This window comes from Tribolium madens, unplaced genomic scaffold (genome assembly GCF_015345945.1).
Source record: "Tribolium madens isolate multiple individuals breed KSU strain unplaced genomic scaffold, Tmad_KSU_1.1 Scaffold_20;HRSCAF=117;Tcas5.2_LG4, whole genome shotgun sequence".
In the NCBI taxonomy this organism is placed as follows: Eukaryota; Metazoa; Arthropoda; class Insecta; order Coleoptera; family Tenebrionidae; genus Tribolium; species Tribolium madens.
Window position 1 is genome coordinate 8927670 of NW_025400985.1, and position 8194 is coordinate 8935863.

An 8194-nucleotide genomic window follows, 5' to 3' on the forward strand; every position below is an offset into this window, starting at 1 on the left:
AATAAAAACTGTTTTTTTATCAGCCTTCCACTTTCCCACTATCAAACGTATTATCGACTTGTCGATAAACGTTGCACCATATTGTTCCGGCAAAGTAAATTGATTAGTCATGAATAACCGAGTTGCACTTTCGTATCTTAACAAAACCAATTTATTTATTCTATTAGACCACATCTGCGTGACTAAAAGACCGGCAAATGGAAACAGTTTGGCAGTAAAATGTTTGAAACATATGTAAAAGTACTAAGCTCAAATTCACTATCAAACATCCCTAACAGAATCAATATCGTTTATGCTGACAAAATCGAAGAGGGAAAAACGGAAAAGATTTCATTTTGCGAACATCTTCGCTACAATGCTTTTAATATAAATACTCTAAAACGATTTTGGCGGCAAAAATTCAACAACCACTGTTGCGTTGTTATTTTAATGGATAGAGGTATCATGTGGCCGTATATTAATTAACACTTGAAGTCGCAAACTCTAGACTGTTCCATTAGAGTATTATAATTTTCCCCGCAACTCTAAAAGAACACATCAACCACCCTCCGCGAATATTTCTCATTCTGAGAGGATTTATGCCGCGCGTAAAAATTAATATGGTCGCAGATGATTATCGTAAAGTTAAAATATTTAACATAACTCATTTTATTTACTCCCTCTTTAATGGCATCGAAATGTGTATATTCCAACTCGTACACACACCAGCAATAATTTCAAATAAATCACGTGATTTAGATTGGTAATAAAAAGGATTACTAGTCAGTCTCTATCCCGTTCTGACGCGTTTGCCTTTTAGACGAGGACTGTTTGTGAAATATTTTGTTTACAATGTGTTCATGTTCTTGTCAGAATAATTGTGAAATTATGATCACTACAGTCGTCATTCTTTGTCTTTACTGTGTTTCGTTACAAAAATGCTAATGGGAGAGTAATTAATTAATGAATTTATTACACGAAAACCTAAAAGAGTTAGGGATATTTATCATGAACCAAATTAATATTTCACAACGGCTAGTGGTTTAGGTATTGCTAGAAAAATCAATAGAAACGTACAATAGTGGTTTTAATTATAAAAATCGAGTTAATTATTCAAGACTTGCTTTAAAGTGATCAAATTTTTCGTGTAATACACGTCAGTAAAGGGGGAATACTTTTATTTACAATTTGGTGTCAGTTATCTCGTTAGCAAAAAAATCCTTTAATTAGTTATTTATGAAACGTAAATTTTCGGTTTAAATGTCACAGAGATAAAATTATTTGATCCTTTTTATTACGTTTTAAGCTCGATTAATGGAAACACATTTGTCTTTTTATGTAATTTCTATGAAAATATAAACAAAGTGTTCTGTAATCACTCGCAAATTGAATACCTATAATTTCACTGTTTAGAGTAATCAAAGGGAAATAAAATATTCATTTAAAAATGTATTTAGGAGCAGTAACTTTGTACTATGGAAAGCAGATCTGTCAAAAAGTTATATAGAATAAAATATTGATAACCGTAGCTACTCCTACCTATTTGTAATACGATATTTGTCAATTGTTGGTCATTAAAAAATTCATTCCATTGCTAATAGTTTTCCGTTATGATCATAATCATCTAAATTATAAATAAATAACTCATTTTCCTGTAGTAATTTATTTATACTTAAACCTAAACTCTCTAAATGAGTTTACTTGTAGATTACAAAGAAAAGTAACTGGAATGACGAACTAAACCCAACTGTAACTCAGTCTACCGGGGACCGCCATCTATTGGCAATGAATCTCATTTTACCTCGACGAGTTTCCTGCTTTCGCAGCAGTAAAGATTGATTAATGAAATCATAAATTTACAATGTAAGAAAAAATTTGCGTGAAAATTATAATTACAGAAAGCTGATTTACTTAAAGTGAACACATATTATTTATTACCTCATACATAATTAATCAAAAATATTGAAAAAACCCATTTTGTGATGCACAATATTCAGCTAAAAGCTCCTCAAATAATTTAGCTCGGAATATGTTTTGTCACAATTAAGGTAAACTGCTTGTTGTCACGACATTTACGATAAGAAAGTCATTTAAGCTACAAATAAAGGAGATTTATCGTTTGTACTTAAAATATTCTATTAAATAAATAGCAGTAATAACGGCAATATTGGTAGGATTCTTAACCATACAATTGTGTATATTATTTTTGTTGATAGTCACATATCAATACAGGTTTTCAGAAAATTGAACTCAACTTTTGTGATAATATTACGAATGTAAAACAATTGAAAAGGGAACTTTCATAAAATCTTCATTTGTTGTGTGTTTGATTTGTTCTAAATATTTTCTGTAATAACTGTTATTTTTATTAATAGCTATCAAACATAGGTATAATAGATAAAAGTTTTCTAGTAGGAGCATAATAGCTTTATTATTTATTAACAAACGTGAATACACGAGATTAAGAAAGTTGGGAAATAGACGTATTTTTTTAACGAAAAAATATTTTGCGAATGATTTAACACAGTCTAAAGTTTCGGTTAGTCTGAACAGTTTAATTGCCGGTATAAATTATTTTTTATTTTGATTTGTTTAGATTAATGACTTTATCAAATTTATATTTCAAAAATAAAAAATAAGTTTGTATAATTTCTTCATATTTAATATTTATTAATTACTACTGATATTACGGTTATTTCAAAGAATGTAATAAATATTTATTAAAAAAAACATGTTTGGTTCTTGTTTGAATCTATTTGTTAATGCAAGTACATATTAATTTCCCCATCTTAATTTTGCTATATTTGTCAACTCTTATCGCTACTCTTGACCTTTCGCAACTCTGTCTGCAGTTAGCACACGAAGATATATACATAGCATATACATTAAAATGCTAATTCAAAAATGTATTTGAGATTAGCGTGATTTCCATCGAGACAATGAAACGTTTTTTCGTGGTTTATTGTTTCGAATTACTCACATAATATTTTTTTTTTTTTAATTACGATGTTTATAAACGCAAAACGAAAATGTGTCTATGCTTAATTCTGTGGTTTTAAATGTATCTTTAAAATTGTAACTTGTAATAACAAGAATAACATCGTTGTTACTAGCAATAATCAGTTTCATAATAATAATTATTTAAATGTAGTTATTTATTCATTTTGTGACGTCAATTACAATTAAATATAGCCAATTAAAAAAGGCAGTGATTAACAGCTACTTATAGTTTTTGAGATTTTTTTAAATTAATAATTGACTTGAATATTTTTTACCTTTTTACCTGCTTCAGTTTTTTTCTTATTAAAATGCATGTACAGTGATACAAATGAATGTGTCGACTTGAAAAAACTACAAAAGCCTTTGCGTGTATGTGTCATAGTAAAATAAGCATTTTATTGGGCCCTCAATACATACATCCTCTGTCTGGTAATGGCGTTATTATTCTTAGGGTTGTTTCCGGTTTCCATTTCAATCTTGAACACTATTTTTTTCTTTTGACCTGTCTGCCTTTGATTTACTTACGTAAAAATAAAATATTCAAATTTTTGTTATGAGCGAATCAGGTCAGAATAGATAAATTTAAGCTTGTTGGTTTAAAATCATCTCTCGGCGGTGATCAGGTCGTATTTTAATAATTTGAAGCAGAAGCAGCGACTTAAGACCTCAATAAGCGAAGAGAAGTATACAAGCGCGTCAAGAAACATTAACATATTTCCTCGCAAGTTACAAGTTTAGTAAGGGGACACGAGGGCCTTCCCCGAGTCTCACTTTGCAGCTGGCGTATTTCAAAAGGCACAGGATGGTGTGAGTAGAACGCAGCCGAAACCTCATTACGAGTGTTTCTATAACAACCACGACCCTTCGAGATTGCGGCTATGAGTGGAAAAGAGGAAGAAACTACCAAGGAACGAGACAAACTATCACTGCTATCATTTATTATCCGGAAAATTCATGCATGAACTGAAAACACTCGGACTAGTTCGGTCTTTACGACCGACATCGACCGTTTTGTCTATTTTGTTGTTCTCTTTTTTTAATTAATTAGTTAAATTCACCGACGAGGGGAATTAATGAGCAGCGAAGACTTCTTTATTAAACGCGATTCGAGATTCAATCTGTTTTGATAGAGATCTATTCGGGGGTGTTACGTTCAAGGTATTTAATCACTCGCTTGACAACTGACGATCAAATTGACAACAATCAACCCTTGCGCTTTTGGAATTACATCGCCCTCTCTTCCACTGCTAATCACTTGATGCGTCCCGACTTTAGATTGTTTTCTTTATAATTAAAAGTTAAATTACTCGAGTCGTTCGATGCAAGAAATTTTTGCTTTCATTAATCTCCGTGAGATTTTAGAGCCGTGGACGCGAATTCACGCAAAAAACAAACCAACAAAGTAATTCTGATTCTTAGGCCAACATTAATTAAATAAAAAATTAAACAATGGAAATGAGACAAATAAGTTTCATCACTTATTAATTTGGGTTTTTACACAAACCACAGCTTACCAATCACACTCGCAAAGAGAAGACATTCTGACACATATTTAGACAAGACAAGACAAGACTTTACGTATAAATTATACGATCTCAAGTACGAACAATATTTATAAATTCATTATATACAGTGACCGCATACATTATGGAATATTCTTTAAAACTGAAAATATTTTGTATTGGAAAAAATGCTCGAATTCAATTTTCTTTCTGAAAAATACACCATTTTCAAATTGAATTAAAATTTTACAGTAATGATGTCATCGACATTTTGTTTAATGGCAACCCCTATTTTTTTTTTAGTCAATAAGACAGATCTTGTACCTAATTATCGAACCGAATATTTTCAGTTTTAATGAATATAATTATTCCATAATTCTGCCGCTCAACACAGGGTTGTTCAAAAAATTGCGCACTTCCGTAACACTGTGTCATCGGGCGGTGCCCCAGACAACAAGAAAAATGTAAAAAAAATCTATCTCTAAAAATTCCGAAGTTATGAGAGTTTAAATTTTGCACTATGACTCTATTTATTTCTGTTTTTTCCAAGTTTTTTTTGCTAGAGGCTATTAGAAGAGGAAACAAAGAAGCTGTATCCTAAATTGTAATTCAGTTTAGTGTTATTTGTGGCTTTTATTGAAAAAAATTTTGTACCTTTAGTAAATAATTATAAAAAAACATATACAAGATCATCAGTATCATTAAATAGACTTAAAAAAATGTCAAATGTCAAAAAATAAATGTCAAAATTTTTTGAGAATTTTTTAAACATTTTTTCAGTATTCTGGGGGACTACCCAATTACTCCCTTTCAAGGAAGTGCGCGATTTTTTGAACACCCTAACTATTTTTTAAAATGTGGTGTGTAACACTTATTTTTTTAATGACATTAAACAAAGCTCCATGACGCCATAACAGCTTCTAGGTTTTTTGGTAGCTTTTTAATATGTATACCTACCTATAGAGCGAATAAAAATATAAAAGCATTTCTCACAGTCGGAGAGAAGTGGACTACATTTTGAAAATTATTTTGTCAAATTTTGATTTTTATTCCATCAGTAATAATTGATATTTATTTGAGACGGACCACCAACAACTTCTAATTATGTAATAGGTTTTATGTTGGTCATATTGTCGACACAAATCTGTATTAAATTCCAAAATCCATCTCTGTCGCTCGTGCATCTCTCCCGCATTTACTCTAAACTCTTTGCTTTCAGGAAAAAATGTTGGTGAAAGATAAATTTTACTATCTACAGTAAAATTTTTGACAAAATGTGAATTCTATTTACATATATACATAGTTTTGTTTTAAATACTTATTGTCTTTGTTGAGAAAAAAAAGAAATTAGTTGGTTGCTCTCAAAAAAAAATGCGAAACTGAAGCACTTTAATTTTATTTTTTATCTTTATTTGTTCAGGGTTGGCAAATTATGAACGAATGGACGAACGAGCGAAGGGAGCAGTTGCTATTGAGTTGAAATAATTTGTGATTGCAGAAAAGTGCTACCAAATCAGTGATGAAAATGTTGGAAGGTTAGTAATTATTAAGTGAGTATACGGCTCCGGGAATGCTTAGCGCCGTGAATTTATCGGTAACCTGTAGCCGGCGGGTGCATGAGAATGAACTGTCAACCCTCCCGCGCCTCAAAAGGGAAACTACTGCTATTGTGTTCCGTAGCAATGTTCTCTTTCTGCTCTTGTCAACTTCGGGGCATATCATCTAATGTGACTTGTTGGTTGTTGCCGACTATATTTTAAACCGAAATTTATTGTTCAAAAGAGCGAATTCAACAGGAGAAAAAGCGAGCCTTTCAAATTACTTGCAAATGTAATAATGGAATTTGTCGTGTTAGTTTTTTGCCGGATGAAAAATGTGGTGAAGAGATGACACTCGGGCCATCTATCAAACCTACTCATGAGGAGAACGCAATTCGATGACTTTAAAATTCGTACTGGCGAAACAGCATGTATCAAAACTTTTTCTTGTATAAACCGATCTTATTGAAATTTGTACCACGCGCAACGGCATAAATTGCTTTTCATGACGCACATACCCACACAAAAGTTCGGATGGCGGAATAGGGTGGCCAATATCAGCCAATATCGGATATCAATACACAAAATGCTTCTACAAATTTTATACACTCAATCCGATTTTCTCAACGGGGGGCATCGAGCTTAAGAAGCTTGTCTAACGCAAATACATCAATATTTCAACCAACGCCAGTTTCTAAGTAATCCTTATTATAAATATGTATTTCCATCACTAGCAAAATACCAGTATGTATACATTAAAGTAATGTGGTAATATCTCCCGTGAATATAGTTTTGTTTGTTTTCTCATACAGTTTGCAGGAACGTCGAGAATAATTCAGAATCTCGCGCACATTTATACCGCGAAATTAGTTTAGTTTTGTGCACTTTACGTGTTATTAGTTTATTAAATTAATCAGTTTAATAAAAAGGAATTATCATCGAAAATAAGAGCATTAAAGCGAAAATGAAGTAACAACCCTACATAATGAAACATAAATTAAGTGTGGTAATAAAAAATATTTCTAGACTTAGAAAATATTGCCTCATCTTTGATTTAAGTTTTGGACTAAAATTGTTGAATTTAATACAAGAGTAAAGTTTCCATTTCTTAACTAGGTGCCGCCATCTACAGCCCAGTGTATAAAAGCCCGTGTATCATACACCAACAGCAGAAAACTGAACCACCAATACATACACCATTATACGTTAGTTCATCTATGCATTATACTTCCTCACTTTCATATGCTCCTGTTATTTAAAATTAAAAGTCGGGGCAAGTTGGGACACGGTTAGACACTTGAAAGTTATTTCTGTAATTTTTGCATCAAAACACGCCGCAAATTGTTTGTATGTACAAAAATGTAAGTAAAAGTTATTTAAATAATTGGAATCATGGGTTTAAGGTTTTTCGTTGAAAAAATTGAAAATAAAAATCATTTTGAAGAACTGGTAGAGGGACTATGTTAGATGAGTATGTGGTGTACGAGTATTTAATTATTTATTCTGTTTATCAATCAGACGAATAAAAAATAAATAACGCAGTTAGTTTTTACATTATGTGACACAATTTATACAGAGTGTTTTACATAATTTTACGAGGCCTGCGCCTGTAAGATGTAATCAATAATATAATAAATACAGGGTTAGTCACAGGAGAGTTACTTCTGAAATAATTTGGGCAGCAACCCATTATACAATTTACGTAGTAAATAGTCAATTTTCGTTAATACAATGTATTATTACACAAATAACGAAAAAGTAGACACGCTCTTAATCCATGGAGAATGCAAGAAAAATGCTCCTGCGGCAGCAGCTCTGTACTTGGAAAGGTATCCAAATCGAATGCATCCGGTTCCTGAAACATTTAGAAAACTGGAAGCCAAGTTACGATAAGATTGGCCCCCAATGAAAAACACCGTCAGAGGACTGCTACTGGCCTAGAAAATGAAATTAGAGTCCTTGAAGCAGTAGACAATAATTACTTGTCATTTTGACGACTTCACTCATTTTCATCCAGCTCACATTGATTACTGAATTAATTCAAATAAAATATTGCATCCAGTTACATACGCTAAAGGTATTTTTGGTTGCAAACTAATTAATTTTCAAAGTAACAATCCTGTGACTGACCCTGTAAACGGTAATTACTATATCTTGTTCTAAGGTACTAGATGC